The sequence below is a fragment of the Eptatretus burgeri genome, chromosome 1 (assembly GCF_056783735.1).
Source record: "Eptatretus burgeri isolate ZD-2024b chromosome 1, Ebu_testis_v1, whole genome shotgun sequence".
Taxonomy (NCBI): Eukaryota; Metazoa; Chordata; class Myxini; order Myxiniformes; family Myxinidae; genus Eptatretus; species Eptatretus burgeri.
In genome coordinates this window covers 48580562-48607278 of record NC_140961.1, presented here as the reverse complement: position 1 = coordinate 48607278, position 26717 = coordinate 48580562, and the positions used below count along the sequence as shown (strand labels likewise).

Below are 26717 nucleotides of genomic sequence, written 5' to 3'. Positions count from 1 at the left end.
CTGTGTGTAAGTATCACAGCAGTTGTTACTTCAATGCAAGCGATAATTCGTGGATTGCATGTGAACAGTCCGTACGGGCACGCACTACTTCTAGGCCAGCAGTAAACCTCCATAAAGGGCTATATTTTAGGAGTTTAATCAACCGGCTTGACACAAAGCTACAACAGGTCTCGTATGAAAGATGGTGATCTCAGTAACACATTTAGCCCTGTTGTCCTCATATTTTGGTGTGCGGTCCACAATTCTAGACATGACGCCATATTTGTTAGCAACCGACCGAACAAATTATTCAAGGTGGACTCCTATCTACCTGTTGGATATGATGGAACTACCACCTGATGTCCATGAAGCTTTCAAATAAGGCAAGTTTGCGATACGACGAGCAGCAGGCACTTTTAATGGTGTATGGAGTGATATGGGCATTGAATCGACTGTCATTTGGGATGCTAAGAGCAGCGGTGGCATTGTTGGCCTAACGAGAAAGGAGTCTGCACTACTTCGGTGGACAATCACACGACAAAGCTTGGGAGAATATGCATCTGCCATACGATCCAGAAGTGGGACCATCCACAAGGACGACATGGGTCATGAACAAATGCGCCCTGCAGCTCTGAACCGTGATGAACATCATGGACAGCGATTGATTTGTCATGTCGAAGACAATATGACACATCCGTTCTGGACCACTGATCCTCCAGATGATCGCTTCCAGGGATATTCAGAAGTCCTTGTTGTCTGTCCACGACCTGGGGAAAAGACAGATGGAAGAGTACATCACAGAATCTCTTTGCACTGGGGAGCAGAGAAGCATGTACCAGCCAATCCCAAAATCCAAACTCAAAACGTTTTCAATTTCCAAAAAGAAAACAAAAATCCTGATTTTGGGTCAGAAAGCATTGGTTGCAATCAACATGGAAATGGTTTTCCGCCGTGCTTTGCTATTGACTCAAGTCCGCCCTGACCTAAACATGAAGCACGTCCTTGAGCTATCCCATTACGTCTGTTCCGACATCTATCTTTCATGAAGATGGAGCTCCACGGAAGAACACCAAAGCTGAACTAGGGCATATTCTCGAGGGCCTAGTCGATGAAGAGCACGAAAACACTGCCAGTGATAACCAACATCGCAGCGTGTACATCAGGGATGCTATGGCTGAACTCCATATCCTGGGTGGAAATGGTGGTAAGTTTGGTTACTTGGTTGATGATTTTCGAAGTTCGTGGTCCGGAAATTACATCTTTTTTTTCTATTAAAAGCACTCAAATGTACATTTATTTGTCTAGAAGTATTCCATTAAGTAACTAGTAGTATTCACCTGTTTATTCTGCACATTTCAATACCAATCATGTTAAAATAGGGCGCATTGCTTTGCAGTTATGGGTAATTCACTGATTTTCGGAAATGGTCAAAATTTTCTAATGGGGGTATCCTTCAGATGAGAATATTTCATGGGCCGCACACCAAAAAATGAGGACAACAGGGCAAAATGAGTTACTGAGATCCCCATCTTTCATATGAGACCTCTTGTAGCTTTGTGTCAAGCCGGTTGATTAAGTACCAAAAAATCTGACCTATACCGCTGGCCTATTCCGGATAGTGATGACTTACTGTATTCTAATAATTTCTCAATTTCTTATGCACATTTATAGATAAACACAATGCCCCAATCCAGTCGTCGTTTACGAGAGTGAAGGAACGGCCTGTGTGGTTGTTTGAAAGTTTTTTTTGGGGGGGGGGGTTGCACGTACGGCCACGTACGTACGGGCACACGAGAGCGAAGAAACGGCCTGTGTATTTGTTTCTGGCACGCGGTTTGAAAGTTTTTTTTGTTTGTTTTTTTGTTTTTGTACATACTAGTATTTAGAACTACAGCAGTGTTTGATGTTTCTTTCCTGCAGAAATATGTCAAACTCAGTTGAAACAAACAGATCCATTGTCAGAGATAAGTTTCTGTGGATTTCCTTCAGACTGAATACTGTAGTCAGGAACTTGATAACTGCAGCAGATGTTAATTGGGACGTAAAGGCTACTTCTGGCCATTTGCTGAAGTAATCAATTAAAGTAATGACATAGCGACAGTCCATTTGGTCATTATTATCAAGTGGTCCCACTATATCGATGGCAAACTTTCCCCAAGCAGCATTAGAAAGCGGAACTGGTTGCAAAGGTGGAACCCGAGTGACAGCTGTTTTATCATGCATTTTGCAAGTAATGCACGACTTGATGGCAACTTCCACATGGGAGTCCATCCCTGGCCACCAGTAGAAGTCATGCAGCCTTTGTTTAGTCCTTACAATACCTTGATCCCTATCATGGGCAAGCTGGATGAACTAGGGTTGAAGTTCTGTTGGTACTATCACACCGTGAGTGCGCAGAATCAAGTAATCCTCCTGTACAGCCAGTTCATTCCGAATGTGAAAGTAGGGAAGTACATTTAGGTCAATGCCCTTCGCAGTGCAAGGCCATCCTCCAGAGATATATCCTTGCACCTTCTGTAGAAGAGGGCATCTCTTGCAAGTTTCCTTGAATTGTTCCACAGGTACAGCAGTGCAGTCACCGGACACTAAAGCCACCATTTCTACATCCGGTTCATGGTAAGGCTCTGTCATGGGGAGTGGTAACCATGATAAACAGTCACATTTTGATGGCTAGGTTTGTGCACAATATCGTAGTTAAATGACAGTAAACGTGCAGACCAACGTGCAATTCTCATTCCAGCTCGACCAAGACCTTTTGAAGACAGTAGTGTGGTCAGTGGACTGTGCTCTGCATGCAGGATAAACTTCTGACCCCACAGGTAAGTGCGCCATTTCTCAGTTGCCCAGACGCAGGTGAGTGCTTCCTTCTCCACTGTAGAGGACTTGCATTCGCATTCTGTGAGTGTTTGTGAAGGAAATGCTAGTTTCCTCTGTAAAGTCCTCATGAAGTTGAGTGAGCACTGCTCCAAGTCCATAATCAGACGCATCTGTGGTCACAATGTGGTGGTCAGAGGAGGGTCAAATAAAGCAAGTGCAGGGCTGTTAGCAATCAATTTTTTTTTTTTTTTTTTTTTTTTTTACCCTTTCAAATTGAGTGTGCGCAGCCTCAGTCCAGGAGAAGTCAAGGCACGAAGTGGCTCCATGACTGTTGCATCATTTGGAATGGATTTGGAGTACCAAGAAGTCAAACCCAGAAAAGAATGCAGAGCCGATGCATCCTTTGAGGGTGGTGCTTGTGTTACTGCCACCACATGTTCGGTGTTTGGACTTATGCCCTTTTCTGAGATCACGTGACCCAGAAAAGAAAGTTCAGCCTTCCTGAAATGACATTTGTCATAATGCAGTTTTAAGCCTGCTTGATCAATATGATTCAAAACAGCTTGAAGACGTTCCTCGTGTTTCTCAGGAGACGAAGCATACACAATTATGTCATCTAGGTAACACTGGATTCCCTCCTGGCCAGCTAAGATCTGTGACATCATTTGCTGGAATGCACTGGGAGCAGAGGCAAGACCATAAGGAACAAGTCCCTTATGCGGCAAAAACGGAAAAGTCCGTCATGTGTTCTGAAAACCGTAAAGTCTCTGCTTTCCTCATGCAAGGGCACTTGATGGTATGCACTCTGAAGATCAAGAGTAGAAAACATTGTCACTCCTCGAAGTTCTGCGAATACCTCCTCAATATGTGGGAGTGGATGACTGTCTATTACGATTGCCTTATTGGGTTCACGAAGATCCACGCACAGTCGTATACCTCCCGTTTTGTTATGCGTAACGACAATAGGTGAAACCCATTTGGAAGAGTCAATTTTCTCAATGATACCTGCTTATTCAAGCGTTTTCACTTCTTGAGAAGCAGCATCATTGACAGCAAAAGGTAAATGGCGAAGCTTCTGCTGGATTGACACACATCGGGCCTTATCTTCACTCTGTGTACAAATCCTTTTGCATAGCCTAGAGTTACAGTGACATTTGGATTTGATGTCTGCCAAGCCGATGTTTGATGCATAGAGGTACTCGGCACTGATGCAGAAGTAACATATCAATTAACAATATTCAGTCCGAGAGCAGTGAATAGGTCCATGCTGAGTGTAGGTGTTCTCGAAGGCACAATAAAAAAAACCCAGCAGGCACAGAAACATGGTTGTGTCGTACCTGTACTTGAAGACAACCAACTACAGAGATCGGTTTTATTAGGAAAGTCACCAAGTGTAATTTTGGTTCTGCAAGAAGTGCATTCTTGAAATGCTCCAGGTAGGTCGACTCTGGAAGTGTGGAAACGACTGAACCTGTGTCCACCAGCAACTTAGCTGAACATGCCTGTTGTGGAAACTGGATTATTAATTGAATTTATAACAATGTAAAAATGCAAATTAACTTAGTTTAGTGCTTTGAAAAATAATTTAATAAATATATGCTGGGAAAACTAGGAGAGGGCAAAATACACACATTCCTCTGAAGTCGTAAACAACCTTGCAAAACTTATCGATCTGATGACCATCTGAACCAGCAATATCTCACCCCTACACCCTTTCCCAGGGCTATAAGCAAGCTCCAAAGCAGACCAATTATCCTTCTATGTTGCAATTTTAAAGTTCACAAAGTTCCATCCGTTATCTAGACACACCCTGGTAAAACTGTAGATATACACTCAATATTCTATGTCGAATTAAGTCTTCAGCTTGCAACGATGTAGCAGGCTGGGGCCTTCCTCCCGTATACAGGAGTGCCTTTTATTTTATTGAATAAACAGTTTGTATTGAACTAAAGTTTTTTTTTTTTTTTTTTTTTTGTCTTAAGGTGGCTAGAAATTGCTCCCACAGAATTGGCGACGAGGATCGGATTGACAGTCTCCATCCGAGGAGAAGGGCTTCTGCCTGGTGATAGGTGAACACTGGTGAAGCCAAAAGTGAGAGATCTCTGCTGGAACACCTGTTTCTACCAGGCAGACTACCCACCTCTCCACGGAAGTTGTGCAGTTCCGAACCAGAGATTTAAAAAAGTAAGGATATGTACAAAGCTGTTTGTTGAGTAAAATAAAAGACTTTTGGGGTTTTTGTCAGGGTAAGGGGCTGGCGTCACCCATTAAGGAGATATTAAAGGAAATAAGGGGTTTATTCCTTTAAGACAGGATAACATCTGGTGTGTTTTGATAAAAGCGCCGAGTCACAAGATTGGAGGGCGGAGGAGTTGCGAAGACGAGTTTGCCAAGTTGTGTTAAACAGCGTAGAGGCACTGCGTATTGGATCAGAGTCGCCGAGTCACGAAAAGGCGCAAGGATGGGCAGAAGGGCTTGTAACGGGGGTACTTTGTTGCCAAAGGTTGCGAAAGCGAGGGGCCAAGGGTTTTAAAGAAATCGCTGTAAAGAAAGAGGCGTGCCGACGAGTGCTCGGAGTGATTTAGAAGTATGGTTATGGGGAATCAGCGTTGAAAAGCATGGGATGGCAATGTGCTCGCTCCTAGCAGGTCAAATGCCGAGTATATGAATGAGACCTTTGGGTCGAGAACTTTAAAAGATGTGAAGTTGTGGACAGACAGAACAGAAAAAGCAAAGATTTCATCGAGACAGAATGGAAAACTTGAGAAGGGAGAGAAAAACAGAGAGAGAGAGAAAAAAATGAAACGACTCAAAAACCAGTCAATTGGAGAATCTGTGGCAGGTTGGCTGAAGAGAGCCTTGAGAGGAGCAGACGAAGAGTGCTAGCATAAATGAGAGTTTAAAAGACACACAAGCTACCTTTAAAAAAACAGAAGTACAGAAAATGTTACCGGAGATAGTTCTCCTCCCTCTGCAGGAAATATGGGGAGGAAATATTCAGATAACAGCGCCAGTAGCGAGAGCAAGAGTAAAGGTACAAAAGCAAATGCGACCTTTAAGGCCGCAGTGATCCATACAAGACAGTGGAGATGACGATGTGAAAAATAATTGAGGATAATAAATCAGCCGAGATGGAACTTGAGAGAGCATGAATGAACAAAGGATGTGAAACCCAGGAACGAATTAACATCAGAATTATTTAATTAATCGCGTATAGAACCAAAGTGATTTAATGTGATGTGTTTATATTGAGTCAATGTTCTGAAATAATTTGTGCACCACGTTTCAGTGCATGTGGGTACGTGTTTGTCGAACACATATGCAGTTGTATTGTGGTTGCAAGCGTGAGGGAATTAAAATGAAATCTACACGAAGCTCGAGTGCAGAGCAAGGGTGCACGCACGATCTTTGCCTGGCTATGCAAAATAGGTTGCAAGGACAATTGACCTTCAGATCTAGCATGAACGTGTGAGGTCACCGTGCTGGATGCAGTGGAGAGATTGTTGAATAATAAGATCCTATTTGAAGAGAATATATAGTTTTAGTTTGGTTTTGAGAAAAGAGAAAAAAATGAATCTACACCTAAATGGAGATACAAGTAACAGCTGTTTGCATACACTGAAGAAAATACCCTGCTGTGAAGTGGAGGAACTTGCCTGTTTGTCAGGCTGTGTGTGAGATTTGGCTGATAAGGGGGTGGGGAATGGTGGGGGCAGCTCGTCTTTGAAATACTGGGGAAACTGGTTGTAAGAATTTTTTTTTTGTAAAACTGAATGAAATAAGGAAATTAACGTTTGTTGAAAAAAGGATTGAAGCCAGAAGAATTGTTCGATTTTTGTTTGTTGATCGCAAAGTGCACTGTGATCAACATGTAAAAACGACAATTCTTTGAGCATAGCAAAGCTATTATGGTATCGATGTGAATAGGTGGTTGCGTCACTGGCTAGTTTGGTTGTTGGTTTGGTTGTGGCAGTTTGTCGTTGGATGATGTCTAAAATTGATTGGAAATTATTTGATGTCTTGTTGGATATTGTGGTACCTCGTCTGCTGATTAGCACAAAAGGGGTAGACAGATTTAAAGTTGATGGTAAGTGTTATGGATTCGAAACGTGGAAATGAGTGAGCCAACCATGCAGATGTGGCGGAGGGCACCGCATGTTGGAGCATGCCGGTACAGGTCGCTCATTATGTGAATGACTGCAGGCAGATACACGAAGGTAAGTGTGTATGTGTAGCTAGATGCCAGCAGGTGAGAACACTGTGCTTGTTATACAGGGTGGGTTAAAATTGTGAATTATCCCAAGCCCACCACCCTAACTATTAAGCCAACACCAAGCATGGTGTGATGTGAAAACACAAATTTGCAGACATAATATATAAATGGATATCATTGCTCATGCTGTTATATTCACAAACAGGCGATGCATCAACGTACGTTCCACCTCTCAGATGGACGTTGATTGGATGCCCATCTGCTAGCATTGGTTTATGAACATTAAAGATATCACGATATCCTTTGGAAAGAGTGGGCAAGTTATCGCAAGCATGATGCAGAGTGCGACATACCGGTGATCCGAGGTTGTGGTCAATCATGTGTGTTTTAATGAGTTTGTTTAATAGGAACTTTTACCGTGGTATCTCAAATTGCACTGTTTGAACTTGTGCGTTTCATGTCAGAGTTCCTTCGGCCTTGTGGAGGTGATTGTTCAAGTCAGGTCTATTGATCAACATTCAACATTTATCATCTGCCACAGGGCTTTGTGGATAGCCATACATTGTTCTCGCGAGCACTCCACAAGGATATGAATGACATAGTGCTTACTGAAGGGTCTACCTTGGTATAGTATGTGGATGATTTGCTGATTTGCTCAACATCAGAGGATAATTGCAAAAAGACACCTTAACCCTTTTAAAAGCTCTAGCTGCCAAAGGCCATAAAGTACCAAAGGCCAAATTAAAACTGTGCAAAACCCAGGTAACATACCTAGGGCATGTATTGAGTGGAACCTTGAGAAGATTGTCGAATAACAGGGTGCAGGCTAATCTGAACGTTCTGAACCCCAGAACAAAGAAAGAAATGAGATGTTTCTTGGGGATGGTGGGATATTGTAGACAATAGGTACTTGATCTGTGTCGGAGTGGGGACCCATCCAGGATTGTGTCCAATAGCCAAGGAGATTGCTTAGGCAGCACCAAGCGCTCTGCACAGAGTATGGTCCCAATGGATGGATGGATGGTACCTGATTATGCAGTACTGGTTAGACCACTGTTAGACATGATGCTGGACAAAGCACCGGAGCCGGTGGAGTGGACACAACAGGCAGAAGTAAACTTTGGCAAGATAAAAACAGCTGTCAACGACACCAGCCTTGGGTTTATGAGAAAAGGGTGCCAATTACTGATGACATTGCAGCACTACATGAGGCAACTGAGAAGTGAAAGAGCCAAGTGGGAGAAAATAGATTGCTGTTATAATGCAGAAACAAAACTTTGGGTCTCAAAGGAGGGTAAAGTGGTTGCCCCAAAGGCGCTTTTACCATGGTTTGCTCGTTTAGCTCACGGAGTGGCCACACGAGCAAAAGGGGAATGTAGAAGAAGATGCTTCGAACATGGCACGCTCCAGGATTTGCAGCTGTGGCAGAAATTTTTTGTAGAAGCAGTGTGTATTGTCAACACCATAATGTTGGTAGGGTGTGCTGCCTTTTTGGCTGTTGGTCGCATCGTTGGTTTGGGCGTGGCTGTGCCACTGATGCGGTGCCCCTATTGCCAGTATACTGATGATCATTTTTGCCAGCCTCGGAAGAGTGACAGGCTGAGTCAGCCCCCTGGTGTTGGTTCGGTGGCCAACGGGACTCGAGCTCAGGACTCCAGGATCCCAAGCCACCACCCTAACTGCTAGGCCAACACTAGGTTATAATGTTGGTAAAGTGTTTATAAAATATGTGATGAAACAGGTTTGAAATGGCTGGCGGCTATTCCTCTGGCACTGATGTCAATGAGGTTAACTATTGATGGGGAGACCAATGCTCGTGCCGCTAACCGCCCCATTAACCCTGAAACATATGGACATATACATGATGGACAAGACACCGATTAACTTTTATGCTGCCTTAACGAAGGTTGTCAAAGAATTTGACTCGCAGGTCAAACAAGCGCTACCAGACCAGCTGCAGAGGAACACCACAGCATCCAGCCCGGCGACTGGGTGTACATCAAGGTGTTCAAGCAGAAAAACGCACTGACGGCACGTTGGACCGGACCTCATCAGGTATTATTGGTCACCAACACAGCTGTCAAGTGCAAAGATAAGCAAACATGGATTCACACATCTCACTACAAAAAGCATACAGGAAGTTGTAAAGAGAAGAAAGGAAATCTGCAAGTGAGAAGAATGTTACTGGAGATTCATGATGTGTGTGTATATGTATATATATATATATATATATATATATATATATATATATATATATATATATATATATATATATATATATATATATATATATATATATATATATATAGCATTGCTTTTGATTAGCACGTGCATAATTATGATAATATGGATAATAACAGACAGTGAGGGCATTATAGGAATGCTATGAAGAGCAAAATGTTTGGAAGGTCGAGAGCAGGGGAAACAAGGGATGGGTCGTGACTGGGAAAGCAGGGCAAAAGAAGGTAAACATCAGGACCAATTGCATGAGAAAGGCGTGTATGGGATAAACACTTACATGACCCTTCCATATAATTATGCACCCCATGTGAAACGGGATGGAGGGACGTAGACATTGTACGCCTGAAATGAGGCATAGTGTTACATGAAGGGATAACTGGACATCCACTAAGCACCTTTTAGCAATATCTACAACATGCTAAAAGTATGAACAGGAGCAAGTGTTGAGTTTGCTCACAGATACCCCACTTATTCAAGCATGGACTACCTCTCTCGGCAGTCCCATTTTCAGGGTAAGATATATGTGGGTACTTGGTTCATAGACAAGCTAACCCAGTCCAATCTGGAATAGAAAGCGGATGAAAGTGCAAAAGTACGAGAGAGAACAAGTAACTGGAAAAAGGAGGGGTACAAATGTACTAACTATTGGCACTGGTACTATCTTAAGTATCGGGTAAAACGTAACTTCCCATTTTCAAGGGAAAAAGATGACCACACTCCAAGATATAGGACAGATTTTGCCTCACTATCTAAAGGGGAAGGCTTGGAGGAATACCGACTGCATTTTGAGGTGATGAATAGTGAAGTGGGAATAGTTTACCTCATAAGTAGGAAAGGAAATGGACCTTACTTGGGTAACTCAACATGCCAAAGATATAAGGATACGAATGAATCATCTCGTGGAACCCCAGGCATCATGAAACAGTACATATCCATGATGTGGTTCAACACGTAAGGAAGGTAGCTGCAAAGTATCATGTTTATAATAAGGGATGGAACTTCGGGTCATGGTTAGAAAAGATGTTTGGTGGATAAGGAACATGGATACTCCACATATTATTCGTTGGGCTTATGATATTCATTGCTATTGTTGTCACCACCGCGTGAATAAGAGTAATGATCAGTGTGTGTGTGTGTGTGTGTGTGTGTGTGTGTGTGTGTGTGTGTGTGTGTGTGTGTGTGTGTGTGTGTGTGCGCGTGCGTGCGTGCGTGCGTGCGTGCGTGCGTGCGTGTGTGTGTGTGTGCGCGTGAAAATTTGCCACAGTGATGACGATGGTGGCGCATGAAGTTTCCCTGGACCGACCATCTCTGAGCAACTATGAAGATCCAGAAAACCCAGAAAATGAAGAACTTCGGATAAAATCAAGTCGAGACACCGTGTCGGTGGTATTTTATGGAAAATATGAAAGTGCAGACACTCGTGCCTTTGGGACTGACAAAAACCCTTTTCAAAGAATTCAACAATTGTTGCTAAAGAACCAAAAGCAGATGGATGATTGTGATGAAGAGATGTGGAATAATAGAAATATCTTTAAAACTAAAGGGGACAAAGAATTTGAGTGGCTTGCTCAAATGAAAACTGATTAGTATAATTGAAAAAGGCGATTGCCTATTGGGTGTAATATTGTTACGGTTGTGGAAATTCACAGAACGCCATTCAGGTTCCCCGAAGATCAGTTATGTCGATAAGTGTGTGTCCAGATAGATTTCCCCACCGATGTCTAACGGAAATTATTTGTGAGCCGGGCTGTGCATCTTTGAGGTAGTGTTATTCTTTTGCTATCTTTATTTTGGCAAACAAACAATCATCTCCTCACCTTCGCTGCCACAACCAACAACATCTCCTCACCTTCATCGCCACAACCAAACACATCTCACCTTCGTCGCCACAACCAACAACATCTCCTCACCACCTTAACCAGCAACCACCAACATCTCACCACCTTCGCCATAACGGCCGACAACATCATCTCCTTACCATCATCTCCACAAGTGCCGCCATCTTTTTGCCAGCAACGGCATTCCACGGACGAGCGACATCTCCGCTGACAGACGCGGGGACTCCCTCGTTGGGGCGAGGGCCGGTGATTTCAACCACGTCCGCTTTCTCCGTGTTTGACGGTGGGATCGGATCAAATAGACAAAAGGGGGGAAGCCAGCAGGGGGTGAGAGGTCAAAGGTAAAAGACCAAACGCACCCCCGTACCCCATAAAAGGGCGCGCTGGGACGCCAAGCCAGCAGTTGAGTTGAGCGCAGCGGAGCTTGGAGTCCGGGAGAAGTTTGAGTCCGGTGCAGGGCTGTTGCTCGTCGGAGCGCAGCGGAGCTTGGAGTCTGGGAGAAGTTCGAGTCAAGTGCAGGGCTGTTGGTCGGTGGAGGCAGCCAGCGAGAAGTCGCCAACCAGTGGAATAATGGTCCGAGGTGATCAGGCCCCGGGACGGACCGAACGACGCTGAGGAGTGAGCGGGCTCTTCAGAGAGCATCAACTCTAGAAGAGCAAGGCCCGTTCGCTCCTCTGAGGCGTCGTCGGCTCGGCCCAATTGACCAGGCCGCACGGCAAGGCCCGGACCAACCGAGTCGCCATCACACCAGCTGCCTTGTTGACGGCGAGACATCGGGGGTCATCCAGCGAGTCACCACGAGGGTGGCAGGTAACCTGCGCAGTCTCGTGGAGCTTTTTCGGTCTTCACAGCTCCGCGGAACATTAAAGGCCTTACGGGTCCTGTTCTACTCTTTCCTTTCCTGGGGTTTTCTTTGCATGAAAGTTGTGGCGCCTTGTCCTTAAGTAGTGAACTGACTAAGTGATTGTGTAAATAATAAATAGAACGGCTGTAGTTCTTTTGTTTGCTCGCGTCTTGTCCCTACCCCCATTCATTGCCTTGACTGCATGTGTTCTAAATAAATGTCCCCTTTTCTTGAATATTCACCTGCTCGTTGCGTCCCTTCCTCCATTGAGCTGTCGTAATTGCGTTTGGAATATTAGTTGGTTTTTTATAACTGATAAGATAATCGGGTCCGACGGAGCTTGGCGATAATAAACCGCTCGGAAAATCGCAAACGGAACGAGCTGCCTAAAAGCGGCTCGTTTTCGTGCAGGCTCTGTTGAGGTGTAAATCCCCAGCATTTCTGTCTGTGCGAATAATTAGGTACATCGACAATTCGGCGATCAACCCTGTAGCGCGTGGACAGAAAATTTGGCTGATCTCCGGTGTGGTTAAAAACACACCCGTAGCTGGATTTCGGCGTTGATCCGAAAGCTGCGTCTAGGATGGCCACGGTCGGTGGGTGCGTGCGGCCGCGAATTAGCTAAAAGCGGTCGTCCGCACGCCGGAGTGGTGGAGATCCACAACAATATGTTCGGTGTGCACAGGGTTCTTTCCTTCCAAATCGCCTGGGCACCCCAACTCTGTGGGCATGGGGAGGTGGTGGCCTCCAAGGATTGCATCCACTTGCTAGGGTGTTATCCTACCACAGTGCGCAAGTTTAGGTGACGCGGTGGAAACGAGCCTGCCGCGAGCCGACGACAATTTTAGATTTTCAGTAGGTTTGTCCTTACAGAATAAACCATTAGGTTGTTCTGTTTGAACAAAACGGGGAACTGTGGAAACCGGATTGTTAATTGAATTTATAACAATGTAAAAATGCAAATTAACTTGGTTTAGTGCTTTGAAAAATAATTTAATAAATATATGCTGGGAAAACTCAGAGAGGGCAGAATACACACATTCCTCAGAAGTCATAAACAACCTTGCAAAACCTTATTGATCTGATGACCATCTGAACCAGCAATATCTCACCCCTACACACTTTCCTGGGGCTATAAGCAAGCTCCAAAACAGACCAATTATCCTTCCATGTTGCAATTTTAAAGTTCACAAAGTTCCGTCTGTTATCTAGACACACCCTGGTAAAACTGTAGATATATACACTCAATATTCTATTTCGAATTAAGTCTTCAGCTTGCAACGATGTCGCAGGCTGGGGCCTTCCTCCTGTATACAGGAGTGCCTTTTATTTTATTGAACTAAAGTTTTTTTTGTCTTAAGGTGGCTAGAAATTGCTCCTACACTGTCCATCAGATGTGAAAGACGAACATCACAAAATAGGTTCCCTCTAATTTGTTCAGAGGCTTGTGTGTCTATGCTTAAAACAGTCACATCTGGCCAGTCACTTCCTGCACTTGGTATTTGTGGTCTTTACTGTGACATACTTTAGCAAAATGTCCACTTTTGCCACACTGCCTGCAATTTACATCTTTTGCATGGCATCTGGGGTAATTGGCTATGTGCATTGCAGATCCACAACGATTAAGAGGGCTTTCTGTAATATAAGCTCTGGTTCCAAAAGCAACCGCTCACGTATACGAGCTGTAAGGGGTTTTTTTTCCACCAGCTGATCTTGTATCATTTCATCAGAGAGGTGACTAAACTCACAATTAACCGCAATCTCACATAAAGCAGCAACGAACTGAGCAGTCAATTCACCTGGCCTCTGTGCTTGTTGACGAAACTTATATAGTTCGAAAACAATACTCACCTTTAGCATGAAAAGGCTGTTAATGCACCGACAGCAGCAGAGTACGTGTCCCCATCAACTGGGAGGAAGAAAGAAAGAAAAACGTTTTTACAGCCATTTTTCCCTGCTGTGCAGGGGTTTTGGCTTTTTCTTGAGGCAATGTTTTTATGGCCGGATGCCCTTCCTGACGCCAACCCTGGTCGCCTCTTACGACACACAGGGATATGGTACACCTATTCTAACCGGGGCATAAACCGGGACCAGTACACTGGCACTCATTTTGCCGACCTCGGAAGGATGACAGGCTGAGTCAACCCCCTGGTGTTAATTCAGCAGCCAACGGGGCTTGAACTCAGGACCCTTGGATCCCAAGCCGCCACCCTAACCACTAAGCCAACACCAGGCTTCCATCAACTGGGAGGGTAGAGAATAAATGCTGCCCTTCAGTTCCTAGGCAGTGTATAAGCAATGCACGCTTCCTCGCATCAGAAAGTGCATTGTCCTTTACCGCCAGCATGAAGTTCTCTTGAACATGCGCATCCATGGGGTAAAAGGTAATCAAGGCTCACCCGGACTGGGTAAGAATGCAGCAGGTGATGTCAGAGCAAGGTGAGCCATCTTCGTCGCCAATATGTTGTGTATAAGCAAAGACAGCCCACACGAAGGATCCTTCGCTCATCTGTCTTTTAATCACGTCTTGTGTTACACACTCGACAGCCCACTGACATCACTCTCGGTTCCGCCTCGTCAGTTCCGGCTCATCATGCATTCATTCATATTTATGCAACTCCCAATTTAACAGTGGCGTAAAAAGCTGAAATTTTGTTCGCTGATGGACATAGAAGTGGATATACTGGGAAAAAAAAAAATCACAGAATCGTCGGAGAACATCAGTAAATTAAAATATAAATAAATGAAAATAAATAAATGAAAAATCAAATGCAGGTGAGCGACCCGAGCAATGGGGAAGCACGGTCCGTTATTGCTTACAATGTGTATTTTTTTTATTTCATTGCTTGCAATACCCTGCTCGTAATATTGTTACTAATCTGGCAGCCATGAGCACTCAACATTCAGGTCCTTACAGAACAGTTATATAGTATATTTATACTATAGTTATATACGAACTATACGAACTATAGTTATATAGTATAGTTATATAGTATATATAGTTACAGAACAATATTTAGTAAGTGTTTCTAGTTAGGGTCCCGTCCTATGTTTAGTGGGTGATTTAATTGTACGTGCGCTGTGAATTATTTTATAGTTAGGATTTTTACATCACCAACAACGATTACAACAACAACACTCTGCTCACCGCATTGTCTGTGCTCTTCGCGTGCTCGCCGGCATGCGGGCGTGTGCAGAATTCCATGCCCCAGGCGGTGTGAATTTCGCACCAAATATGGTCACGAAGCGTTTCGATCTGGCTTGGCCCAAATATGGGGTACGGAGCGTTTCGTTCTGGATGTGCGCCAAATAAGGGTATGCGTCATTTTCCGCCCAATGGGCGACGCGCAGAACAGGACCAGGGCGGTCCTTTGCAAGAAGGCGGAGCCATGACACGCCATCCACCCAATGAGAGCAGGCGACGGGGGAGCGAACCACACCCCAAAAAGGACGGGAAAGGGATTGAAGAGTGGGTCCCGTCTGCTCGAGCGCGCTTCTGTCTGCGGCTGACTGCATCGCGCGTATCCGAGGCATCTCGTCTGGTGCATTACTACAAGTGGTCAACCATCTCATCACAGGAGATCACCTCGTCTCACCTCCTCTGGGTTCGGCTGCCCTGGTCCGTTCTTTGGCGACTGGTGCTCCGGGAAGGTGCGGTCGTCCAGCCGCATGAACGCGGCCAGGTAGCCAGCCACGTTCTCTTTCCTCAGCTCATCTTCCCTCCGAGCTGAAGGGGCAATAAAGACCTCGAGGTCCATCTCTTTCTGGGTATTTGTGTGTGCGTGTGTGTGTCCGTGGGCCCTGTCTCAAAGTAGAATTGTTTAAGGAATTGCTTCTACATTTGATATCTTTCTTTATTCGTGAAAAATCTGCTCTGTGTTCCCCTCCCCAATTATTGTTATAAATAAATATCCCTTTTGTTAAATGTTCCAGCTCGTTTCTGTGTTTCTTTTATTGGCTAAGCACGGTGCATGTTGATAAATAGCGAAGCAGTAAATTGTTCATTTGGACCGACAGGCCTCGGTAACCATCCGCTCGGGTTACACACGGTTTGAGCACGGTTAACGGTTCGTTCCGCTCGAGGCCTGTCGGGGGTGTGAATTCCCCGGTAAGCTTTGCTGCGTGGGTACTTAGGTATATTGAAGTTTGGCAATTAACCCTATCCCACGCGGTCGAATTATTGGCAATTCATGATCCTGTAAGGGGCCTGTGCCTTTCGGACTTATCCGATGGTCACAACCTAAATTCCGGTGTGTTCGGTGGAGCCGACTCTACTGCTCTCCCTAGCGGTCGTGCTCGCCAGCGATACCCGGCTCCACGACAATATATGCTGGCAGTGGGGTAATGGGTCAGGAGGTGGATGAAACAATCAAGGGAGGGAAGGAGTGGATGAAACAAACACAATAACCTGCAAGTAAGATGGTTGGGTTATGTGTGGGGTTAATTCGGGGGGTGGGGGTCACGGGTATGATTGGAGGATGACATGAGATGGTGGTGCACCACCAACTTTGATTACTGTGACCCATGTGCTGGTAAATATAATCAGTAACAACAGAATAGGTTGATGGTCTTGCGTTTTTTTTTTTGTTTGTTTGTTTACTGGCTCACTTCCATTGTCTTGCTCTTCCTGCCCTCTCACCTCCCCACCTAACCCAATCACTCCAGGTTGCATGCATTCCACCAGAATCCCTAAGCTTGGTTTGGTTTAACGGTTAATGTGGCTGGCTTAACATCATAGGGTCTTGAGCTTGAGCCCCTGTTGTGACGTTGAAATTACACCAGGTGGGTTGACTCAACTTGTCATCATTCCGAGGCAGGCAAAATGAGTACCAGCTTACTGCATCAGCATGTTGCATCAGCAGGATAGCCGCACTTCCAGAAAAAAAATTATGCAACCAGCAGCCACAGGCTGCGTACAAATCAACAACACCCAGAATTACTTTGCTTGTTGGTTGTTACTTTCCCCAAGACTAAGCATAACTCTCACCTGCATTCATTCACGTCCATCCGTCCCCTTCTCCCACCCTCCTCTCATCTGTGGAATATTGTCTTTGACTTCTGGAGTCTGTTTTCTCATCCCGTTAGCTCTAAGACTTTGTCTGCTGCCCACCACCACATCATGGTTTCTCCCATCTACAGTATATCTCAGCCCTTTGGTCCAACCTCTGAGACCGAAACACCCTTTTACCTGCAACTCCTCTCGTTACCTGCGATGCATCTGCGCATTGTTGTCCTCCTGCTCCCCCTCCGTCCAACTTTATCTGTGCCCTTTGTTGTTCTTCCCTTCCATGAGCCTCGACATCTGGAATAATATGGAGTACTTATTTTGTCGGTGAAGCTACCCACGATGGTTACATTTCTGACTTTTCAAGCAATGCTTTACGATGGTGGACCCAAGCCTCGAAACCCTCTTGTGGACTCATCTCCCTAAAAGGGCAAGACCCAAGCGTTTGTAAATGAGGCGCATTTACTGATGTGCAAAGTGGAACTATAAAGTTTTTTTTTTTTCTTTTTTTTTCTGTAAGTTCATGGATTTAAAGCGAGATTGATTGGCTGCACCGTAAATCTGAAAAGGCGTTAATTCGTCAATGGTGGGATCATGGTGACGGGAGGGCTTGTAAAAGTCGTGTGTGTTCTCTATTCGGGGTTTATTCCCCATAAAACGGTGCTCCGTTTGTCCAGCGTGCCGAGCCAAGCCTTGATGGATGTCTTGTTTGGGAACAATGGCGAACTTTCTTTGTCTGCCCCTGTTGTGAACTTCGAAAGAGTTCAGGTATTTAAAAAAAACAAAAAAAAAAACTTTAACTTTCCTTCACTTGAAACACGCACGAACTTGAATGTTGGACAATGAAGCAGTTTAACAAGTGTTTCGAACCGTGTTTAAGGAGCCTCTCCTTGGAAAAGCCCCCATCCTGTTCCTGGCATCTGAACCCCAGGGGTATTTCTCTAAAAAGTTTATACACTGTATCCCAGACCAAGGTTAATGGCACGTCGTGCACAAGGACGACAAATTCCGCGTTTTCGCGTACGTAATATGTATATGTATGATGTATCCCTTGGTTGAGCTCGGCAAGGAGAACGTCAGTGACCGTTTCGAGATGAGGAAGTCATTTAGACCCTTGTCAATCCACATCCTCCTTGAGCACTCCAGCTCTGCAGACCCATGAAACTCCCCATCTATTTATTATGTACTTAAATTTAATGAATATTGACCATACCCGCCACTCACCCCCTCCCCCAAACCTGCTTCTACTCCATACATTCTTCTTCAATTCCTGGTCCTTTCTCTTATCTTCTTCCAAACCTTTTTCCTCTCTATCCCCACTCCTCCCACACTTCCCATGCCATCCTTTCACTCCACTATCAAACTCCCTTCTTTTCTTTTTCTCTATTTTTTTTCTTTCATTTTCTCAATTTAGTGCCCACCTCCACCCCATGTGTACATAATAGACATACAGTATGTTCTCTCTGGGTGTTTTTGGATGGTCTACCAGATCAGTCATGATGGTCATGGTTGGTGTTGTCTGTCGTTTTCCACTTTACGGTGATGATCCCCACGGTTGATTTAGGAGTAGATAAGATGGTTGATATCGTCCTGATGGAGGTGCTGGATACCATTTACTGCTGGATCTCAGTTCACTCCTTCCTCTGGTTCAAGATGCTTTGAAACTGAGGGATGAGTGTTCCCTGACTTTGTCTCTGAACTGATGATATTCTTGTGTATGGGAATATGACGTCTGTGCACAATTCTCACAACTGTGAGGTCAGGTTAGATCTGTGACCTTATGTCAGGTCAGGTTAGATCTGTGACCTGCTACAGGTACCATGTAAACCTGTACTAACCTGTTCCATGGTCGGGTTGTCGGCAACTAAACCATCTCCCCCACCAGGTTTTTTGGTGAGGAGGGTGTTTGGATATGGACACCCAGCAGGATTAAAAACAAAATCTGTCAAAGGGCGGAGGAGCTCCTTGTGAGCCAACGGCCATCCATATCTAGTGCCCAACTGTGTCTGCGGACGTCCTCCTGCAGTTGGGTTACTTCTTATCAGGAGGTTGGTGGCAGGATTTGCACTCCGGCCACCGTAAAACCCTTCATTCTGCAAAACACAAAAACGCAAAAAAATCTGAAAACCCACTCCCTGGGAGTACCTCCTGTGCTGCTTCCCTTCGCAGGGCAGCTCACCGGATGACGGGATTGGGGCAAAGCCTTCGGGACCCCCAATCTTTGATGATAGGAGGGAAACCACGGGGTAACATCCCTGGGTCAGATTGCGGGAGAGTGTGTCGGAGTGGTGCTGAGGTGTCGTCCACCAGACGGCGGTCTCCTTGGGTTAACCTGAGGCGGTCCCTTTGGGTGGGTGTCTGGAATGTCCTATCCCTAAGAGAGGATGATCCAGAACTGCAGGGTCGACCGGAGTGCTGAGTTCCTCAATACTGACCACCGGCTTGTTGCAGCAACTCTAAAGCTGCACCTTAATTCCGGGAGAATGGTACCATCCCAGCCTCGGCTGCATGTTGGAAAGCTCAAGGGTTAGAGGGTAGCTGAGGAGTTTGCGAACAGGCTGAGTGGATATTTGGGGGGTCTGGGTGCTTTGGGGGGTCCTGAAAAGTTGCTGAGTGCCTTCAAGACCACCATCCTTGATGTTGCCGGTCGATGTCTTGGAACTCACCGCAGGGCAAAGAATAATTTTGTCTCTCAAGGGACACTGGATACCATTGACCAGAGTCGCAGAGCCAGGCTGAATGGCAGAGCTGAGCTGTTCAGGGAGCTGAGGCGTAAAACTGTACGTGCACTAAGGGTGGACAAGGAGGCCGATGTGCGAGGAATCTGTGAGGGGGTAGAGCATCACCTGTGGACAGGTGATTCTCATCCTGCTTACAGGAGAATTCGCACATTGCGTTCATCCAAGCCCATCCCTCGGAGCACTGCAGTTCGAGCAGAGAGTGGAAGGCTCTTGACAGAGGAGTCTGAAGTGAAGGCCCGCTGGGCCGGTTACTTTGAGCGGTTGTACCAGGCTGATCCACCAGCTGTCGAGTTGGACGTCAAGGGTGTTACAATCCCTGTTGCTGACCCTCCAATCAACTGTGGTCCACCTTCGCTTGTGGAAACATGGGCTGCGGTGAACTGGTTGAAACAGGGTAAAGCTCCAGGGATCTGTGGCATCCATGCTGAACTTCTCAAGGCTGGTATAAATGCTGCACTCGTGTCGTTGCATGCAGTTTTGTGCTCTGCCTGGAACACAGGCATCATCCCAACTGATTGGAAGAGGGGCCTTGTTGTCCCTCTCTGGAAAGGGAAGGGTGATCGCCAAGACTGCAACAACTACCGAGGGGTGACGCTGCTCTCAGTGCCAGGCAAGGTCTTTGTACGGATAATTCTTGATAGCGTTCGCCACCATCTGCTTGACCACCAGCGTCCAGAGCAGTCAGGCTTTACACCAAAGAGGTCAACGATTAACCGTATCCTTGCTCTTCTGGTCCTCACCGAACGCAGACGAGAGTTTCGGCAGGGGCTGCTTGCAGCCTATGTTGATCTCTGTAAAGCATTTGATTCAGTGAATCGGGATGCCCTCTGGAGGATTCTTGGTCTTCGTGGGGTGCCACCAAAACTGATCGACCTGATGTCTTAACTCTACTCTGGTACTGAGAGTGCTGGGAAATGTGGTGGTACCATCTCTGACTTATTTCCAGTTGTTACTGGAGTTCGTCAGGGGTGTGTACTGGCCCCCACACTTTTCAGCACCTGTATGGACTGGATTCTGGGGAAGATGTCGGAGAGATCAAGCTGCGGTGCATCGTTTGGGAATGTCAAGTTCTCGGACCTTGATTTCGCAGATGATGCAGTCATCTTTGCGGAGACTTTAGATATCCTTTTGGGGGCCCTCGAGGTGCTGAATGAGGAGTCTAAGCCGCTGGCATTACGGGTTTCTTGGGTCAAAACTAAGATCCAGGCTTTCAATGACATATTGGATGCTGCTGTCCTGTCTGTGTCTGTTTGTGGTGAGGATGTTGAGGTCGTGGAGAGATTCACTTACCTTAGCATTGATATTCATGTCTCTGCTGGCTGTGAGTCAGAGGTCAATAGACGTCTGGGTCGGGCCTGGGGGAGTCATGGATTCACTGGATCATGGGGTGTGGCGGTGCCGGTACCTGTGCAGGAGGACGAAAGTCCGAGTCTTCGGGTCCTTGGTGCTTCCCGTCTTGCTCGATGGATGCAAGACTTGGACTCTGACCAAGGATCTGAGATGGAGACTCAATTCCTTTGGTACCAGGACTCTTTGGTGAATCCTTGGCTATCGCTGGTCGGATTTTGTGTCCAACGAGCGGTTGCTGAGAGAGACTCGGATGAGATTTGTTACCTGCATAGTCCATGAGCGTCAGTTGCGGCTGTATGGACATGTGGCTCATTTTCCTGACGCTGATCCTGCTCACCAGATTCTCTCAGCAAGGGAGTCTCGTGAGTGGAGGAGGTGAATGGGCTGACCACATGCCCAATGGTTGCAGCAGGTTGACCAGCATCTCAAGGAGATGGGGATGGGCCTGGCATCTGCCTGGGGGATGGCCAGACGGAGTCCCCTGGAGTACCGGTGGAAAGTGGATGCAGCGACGCGCTGTTCTGGCACATGCTCCCATACCTGACCTGACCTCCACCCCATGTGTACATAATAGACATACAGTATGTTCTCTCTTGGTGTTTTTGGATGGTCTGTCAGATCAGTCATGATGGTCATGGTTGGTGTTGTCTGTCATTTTCCACTTCACGATAATGATCCCCACGGTTGATTTAGGAGTAGATAAGATGGCTGATATCGTCCTGATGGAGGTTCTGGATACCATTTACTGCTGGATCTCTGTTCACTCCTTCCTCTGCTTCAAGATTCTTTGAAACTGAGTGTTCCCTGACTTTGTCTCTGAACTGATGATATTCTTGTGTATGGAAATAAGACGTGTGGCACAATTCTCACAACTGCAAGATTGTGTCACATGACCTTTGTAGTGTTCTGGACAACAACGACACAAAACAACAGCACAGCTTCCTACAAACAATAGATGAAAATACCACACACACGACTTGAATGTACAATATAGAAACAAGAAAAAGAGCAATCAGAGATCGCAGACCCTCGACAGGACTGGTGTTGTGTGGTGTTTGTTTAGTTTTGTGTGGTATATTTTGTGTGGCGTTTGTGTACTGGTGTGTCATGTAATTAATGAGACATAATTAGAACTGCCACTTTATAACTGCTGGCAGTGATGACCGGGTACTAAGACGTCCCGCTTTGATGCAACCTCACTTTGATTGGACACCTGACCCTGACCCATGACGTTTTTTTTTTAAAATTCAATTGAATTTAGAATGGGATGAAAATAAATGCAATTCAAATCAAATGGAAGACCAAATAGGTACACTCCTGCATTGGCATCATCAAAAGGAACCCGAACAAGCAAAAAGCAACGATTAAGTCATCAGGAGGAACCTGGATAGGATTCGCATTTCAGCTGCTAATCCTCGACCCTCAAACCCATCCAGGCACAACCAAGTGAACCTTATTCAACAAAAAAAATCAAAAAGAACCCAGATCAAAATGATTAAATAATTCTGGCTGCCAAACCAGGTGTCCGATCAAGTTAAAACTTAAAACATTCATTCCCTATCACAACTATGAAGTTTCACGTCGCTTGATTAAGCGGATCCAGAGAAAACATTTAATATTTTTCTTCAATCCAATCTGGCTGCCAAACCATGTGACTTATGACATCATGTGTGTGAACCTTTTGTTCCTCATGGATAGGCAGTCATACGTGTAAAGTTTCACCTCGATCTGTTCGGACACTTCAGAGAAGAAGAATTTTGGACGTTTGTTTTTAAGCAATATGGCTGCCGAATCACATGACCAATGACATCATCAAAAAAATTTTTGTGGACCATTTTATTCCTAGATGACTGCCAAAAATTTTCATACTGATCCGATGTAGCATTCTACATAAGCAATTATGATGTCATAAGAAAGGCACCTATGATGTCATTAAAAAATCACATATTCCTCATTAGGAGTACTTGCCATGTGCCAAGTATAAAAATTTTTCCTTGGTGCAGTTTCAGAGATAGAGAGGTCCAAATTTTTTCCCATTTTTCCAACATTGCTGCCACGTGACCGATGACATCATAATTATGATTAAAACATTATACACGAGTAGTCACACCTATGGTGAAAATTTCGGCTCAATCCGACAAGCAGTTGTGGAGAAAAACACTAAAGTTCTGTGCGGACAAACAAACAAACAAGAAGAAGACGTCATGCAGAGCACGACACTTTCAAAATCCATAAAACAAATTTTACCTCAAAAATAATTGGTGGTTTAATTCAATGACCAAATATGCAACTTCTCTTCAAATTTAAAGTCAATCAGATGAAAATTGACAATTTTAGAAATGTCACCTAAGTTGTTGACTTTTGGCCTATGTTGATCTTTCAGCCTAAGTTGACTTCAAAAATAATTGGTGGTTGAATTCAGTGACCTGATATGAAAATCCTCTTCAAATTTCAATTCAACCGGATGAAAATTGAGGATTTTAGAAATCTCACCTAAGTTGTTGACCTTTGGCCTATGTTGACCTTTTGGCCAATGTGGACCTCAAAAATAATTGGTGGTTGAATTCAGTGACCTGATATGAAAATCCTCTTCAAATTTCAATTCAATCAGATGAAAATTGAGGATTTTAGAAATCTCACCTAAGTTGTTGACCTTTTGACCTCAGAAACAATAGGCTTCTTCCTTATGACAAACTCTTGCATGTGGTGAAGTTTCGTGAAGATCGGTTTAAAATTGTGACCTGGAGGCGACAGACAGACAGACAGACAGAAAAACAAAATTGACAAACCAATATACTTGAAAAATCTTCAATTTTACAAGTAACAAGATAAGACTTCATGCAGAGAACGAAACTTGCAAAATCCATCCCCCTCTCCAAAGGTTGCCAAATACATCAAATTGTCCACTTTATTGAGATTAAAATTGACAATCTTAATCAAAGCTCAGGTCAATCGGATAAAAATTGATTATTTTTCAGATTGAAATTTCATCCATTGGGACCATACTCTGTGCAGAGCGTTGTTGCTGCCTAAGCAGTCTCCTTGGCTATTGGGCACAATCCTGGATGGGTCGCCACTCCGACGCAGAGATTGAAATTGATGATTTTAGAAGTTTGAACTTGAGTTCACCTTTTGACCTCAAAAATAGTTGGTTTCTAAATGCGGTGATGCACGATGCAATTGCTGTTTAATGATTCGGTTAATTGGATGTAAATTGATGATTTTTTCGTTGAAAATTGGTGATTTTAAACGTTTGACCTTGAGTTGACCTTAAAAATAGTTGTTTTCCCAATTCAGTAGTGCAATATGCAAATCCTGTTCAACTTTCAAATCAATCAGATTAAAAATGACGATTTTAGAAACTTGACCTCAAGATGACCCTTGACCTAAAAATCAATCAACTTCTCAGTTCAGACTACCTCTACAACTTGGTAAAGTTTCATGATGATCGGTTTAGAATTGTGACCTGTTGGTGATTGACACAGCCAAACAGACAGAATAACAAAATTGACTGAACAATATCATTGAAAAATCTTCGATTTTGCAAGTAATAGATAAACAAACAAATGAAAAATCCTGAAATAGCGACACTTGGTAAAACATAACAAAGTAGAGCGGTACTCAGGAGAGTGAAAACCTCCACTTGGTTAAACAGTTTGTTTTCTATCCCATTGATGGGCTGCATTTGAACCAAAATCGAATCCGCTTGTTCTTGTCACCTAACCAACTCATTCATCCACTGAGTTTGGTCATAACTTGTCCACAACTTTTTGCGATATATATATATATATATATATATATATATATATATATATATATATATATATATATATATATATATATATATATATGTAGTTTTTGGCCCTATCAATTTTAGAAATTCGGCCTACGTTGACCTTTTGACCTTATAAGTAATTGGTGGTTGAATTTATTGACCCGATATGCAAATCCTGTTCAAATTTCCAGGTAATTGTATGAAAAAAATGACAATTTTAGAAATTTGACCTTTGCTGACCTTTTGTCCTATGTTGACCTCAAATATAATTGGTGCTTGAATTCAGCAAGCTGATATGCAAATGATCTTCAAATTTCAAGTCAATCAGATGAAAATTTAACATTTTAGAAATTTGGCCTATTTTGACCTTTTGCCCTATGTTGACCTCAAAAATAATAGGTGGTTGAATTCAGTGACCTGAGATGTAAACGCTCTTCAAATTTGAAGTCAATCGGATGAAAATTGATGATTTTAGAAAATTAAAAAAGTTGTTGACATTTGCCTCTGATGACTTTATGACCTTTTAACCTCAAAAATAAATAGTATACTGTTGGACCACCAACTCCGCCATTTGGTGAAGTTTCGTGACGATCGGTTTAAAATTGTGACCTGTAAGCGATTAAAGGTGAGTGGACAGATAAACAAACAAACGGAAGCGATCAACAAACTTGTCAAAAAAAATAATCTTTTTTGCCAAGTAACAAACGGACCCACATGCAATTCCTTCTCCTTCGGCGAGGGTTCAAATTTCATCGTGATGAAACGTGACATCGTGATGAAACGAAATGACAAATAGTTGGTCATCATCTCTGTCTTCTACCACCTCCTTTCTGGTCTTGCACCCTCTGCTAATTCAGTTCTTTGCCGTCCCACCCCCTGCCAAGTTTTCAGCAGGACACACACAGTTCACCTTCAACCACCTCCTGGTGAAACTCCCAAAATCCAAAATCGTTGCTCACCTCCACTCATTACCTCCACCCACCGAAGGTGGACGGAGGTTATGTTTTCACCCATGTTTGTTTGATTGTTTGCACGATATCTGAAAAAGTTAGGAGCAGATCTGGACGAAACTTGGTGGTTGGGTGACAAGAACAAGCCGATTTGATTTTGGTTCAGGTCCGAATCCAGATGCAGGCAATCAGTGGGATACAAAACGTTGTTCAGCCTGGCGGAGGTATGCGCTCTATCGAGTGCCATTCTCGTTCGTTATTCCCCCCTTCCCCACCTATGCAACCAACTTCCACATTCTCTTCAATCCCATTCTTCCATCCAGGTCTTCAAGACTATCTCAGATCATCTCCCCATACAAAACCATTATCTTTTCAACACCCGTAAACCCTCCCCAACACCACCTCATACCAAGTTTCCAGGTTTTGCTTCCTTCGAGTTTGCTTCTATATCCATCTTGTCCACCCATGTGTCCTCCCCTCGCCCTCATTCCTCCCCACATCACTATTTGTCCAAGTCTTCCTTTATTTCGTCCTTCAGCCCTGCTCTTGGTATGCCTCCCCCCCCCACACCCTTATTGCAACTGCTTATTTTGTTCTGTTATGCCCCCTGATCCGTTCTATGTTCTAGCTCCTCCATGAGCCTCGACTTTGCAGATAAAAAAATGAATAATAGTCCAATTAAACATCTGTGCATGATCAGAGAGTTCACATTAGAGTTCACAACCAGCATGTGAGAGTTGTTAATGTTGAAGTGCGTTTGCACCTGCAGATCGTGGACACAAACACCCATCCTTCATTCACTGTGACATCACGAGCGAATAATGGAGGAGTCTTGAGGGGCCTTATTGCAGAGCCACCCTGTGGGGCCTAATCTTCTGGAATGCCGCCTAAGCCCCGTTATTGCTTCAGTTTAAGCGATACGTTTGCTCTGCCAAGTCGATTCTCCGTCCTACACTAATATGAA

The 26717-nt window shown here is 44.5% G+C and overlaps 1 long non-coding RNA gene across 1 annotated transcript; it reads right to left on the bottom strand.

The window, feature by feature from the left end:
* Positions 1 to 13725: 13725 nt before the first annotated feature.
* Positions 13726 to 26236, bottom strand: LOC147034434 (uncharacterized). The gene is made up of 3 exons (XR_015058656.1): positions 26163 to 26236; positions 23669 to 23769; positions 13726 to 13841 (listed from the first exon to the last, which is right to left on the bottom strand). It is a non-coding gene; the product is annotated as an uncharacterized LOC147034434 (long non-coding RNA).
* Between the last annotated feature and the right edge of the window lie 481 nt (positions 26237 to 26717).